The sequence below is a fragment of the Triticum aestivum genome, chromosome 4A (assembly GCF_018294505.1).
Source record: "Triticum aestivum cultivar Chinese Spring chromosome 4A, IWGSC CS RefSeq v2.1, whole genome shotgun sequence".
Lineage (NCBI taxonomy): Eukaryota > Viridiplantae > Streptophyta > Magnoliopsida > Poales > Poaceae > Triticum > Triticum aestivum.
In genome coordinates this window covers 475,015,736-475,018,117 of record NC_057803.1, presented here as the reverse complement: position 1 = coordinate 475,018,117, position 2,382 = coordinate 475,015,736, and positions in this window count along the sequence as shown.

Genomic DNA, 2,382 nt, shown 5'->3' with positions numbered 1-2,382 from the left:
AATTGCCCCTACCACCGGGACTAAATTGAGGTTGTGACTACATTCAGATTAGGTAGTTTTTGTACCTTTAAAAAATGTGGCGTGAATAATAAAGTGTCCTTTTCTTCTTTCCCTTTTTACACCGAATTTTCCTTCTTTTTCCTACTATTTTTTTCTTCATTTTAATAGCCAAATGGCTTGGCTGCTCTGTTTGTATTTTTAAGTTGATGCCTTTTTAACCCCAAATTTCTTGTGTTTAGTATGAAGAACACTTACAAGAAAACAAATGCATAATATTAGGTATAAAAGCTATTAGTTCATCATGATTTTTTGCTACATTTCTTCATTGTATCTTTCGCATGGTACATACACTTTGTTGTACCGCTTTGAACACTACAATGATAAGAAGAACAATTTCTCGATGAGCCAATGAGGCGTACAAACACCATGATAACTTTTGACCCGAGGAAAAAAATGTTGAAGTATACCCTCTTAATTTTTGTGGAAGTAGCACTATAATATAGGAACCACGGACCAGATAACTTACGTACAAATACCGCGATAACTTCGACCGTGGGGGAAAAGTTGGTTGAAACCTACCCCTGATGGGGGGGGTGGGGGGGTTGAAAACATATCCCTGATAATTTCTGTGTGAAGAGCATGATAATTTACGCATCACACATCTGATAACTTATGTACTAACACCATGATAACTTTGGCGGGGGTGGGGGTTGTTGTAATTCATCCCCGATAACTTCTATGTGAATAGCATGGTAATTATGCACCGTAGACCTGATAACTTTTGTGCAACACATTTGATAACTTTTGACCTGTGAAAACAAAGTTGAAGAAACATGTCTCCGATAATTTTTGTGTGAATAACATGGTAATTTACGCACCGCAGACCAGATAACTTGCGTACAACCACGGTGATAACTTTGATCCAATAACTCATGATTAAATAACATTATATTGTATGTACAACTGACTTGATAACTTACTTAGTGTAGGTTTGATAACTTTTGACCGGAGGGGGGGCTTGTTGAAAAACACCCTTCGGCAACTCGTGTGTGAATAGCATGGGAATACACACACAACAGAGCTAATGACCCAGGCTTGATAACTTTTTAACCGAAAGAAGTTATCGAAACATACCAACATGAGATCTAGTTTGAAGGGCTCGTCGCAACAAATTTTTATGTGAAAATGATTTTTGTATCAAGCGATTGTTTGAGTTACAAAACATTTTTTTTTATTTTTGAGTTCTGGTGGGATCCTCCATGACATTAGCATTTTTCATTTCGTGGGGCACATGAATGTGCTTTTGTGAAGAATGTTGAAGAAATCATTTTTTATGCCTAGGTAATTTATGTGTAAACAACACGATAACTTACGCTCAATTAGCATGATAACTTGTCTTGCACATGCGTGGTAATTTTTTATCTGGAAAAGGTCATTGGAACATACCAACGTGAAATCTAGTTTCGAAATTCTCGTTGTGATGAATATTTTATGTGAAAAACAATTTTTTGATCAAAGCGACGGTTTGAGCTATAAAACATTTTGAAATTTCGAAATAAGGAGAATCTAGAATGTCATCATAGTTTCGTCATCTAGTGCATATATGCATGTGCACATGGAAAGAAAAGCTGGAAGACCATCTTTTCGTACCCGGTAATTACTATGAAAACAGCTTGGTAATTTATATGTCGCAGTTGTGATAACTTACATAGTACATGTCTGGTGACTTTTTACCCGAAAAAAAAGTCGTCGAAACATACCAACATGGGATCTAGTTTCGAAAGTCTCATCGCGACGAATCTTTTATATGAAAACAGTTTTTTGATCAGAGCGATGGTTTGAGCTAAAAAATATTTTGAATTTTAAAATTTGATGGAATCTTTGCTGATGTCAGCAATTCTATCCTACATGCATGCATGCATTTTTTAGGCATAAGTGCAGCATGTGCTTATTTTTTCATTCACGTCAGCCACATTTAAAAAAAGAAAAGAGGTCTTCTAAACGAGAGAGATCGATGAAATATTGGAATCGTGCGGATCTGTTACTAAAGACCGCACGATAGGACGTTAGTCGCGTCCTTCTCTAATACTATAAGCTAGTAGGAGTATTTTTTTTTCGCGGGGACTATAAGCTAGTACTGTACTACCTACAATTGGTGTCTGTGATAGCTCGTGGCTTTGTAAGCATAGCAAATATGTCCGTATGTTAGAAAAATAATCTATATTCCTAGCTGAGCAAATTTGATTTAAAACGATATTTTTGATACGCTCATGCTTCGATGTGGAGCTAACACCCCTTCCCATAAAACAGTTGAAAATATGCAGCTAGATGAATCAAACAACATAACTAAGCGAAAATTCTAAACGCCCTGACAAATACGGA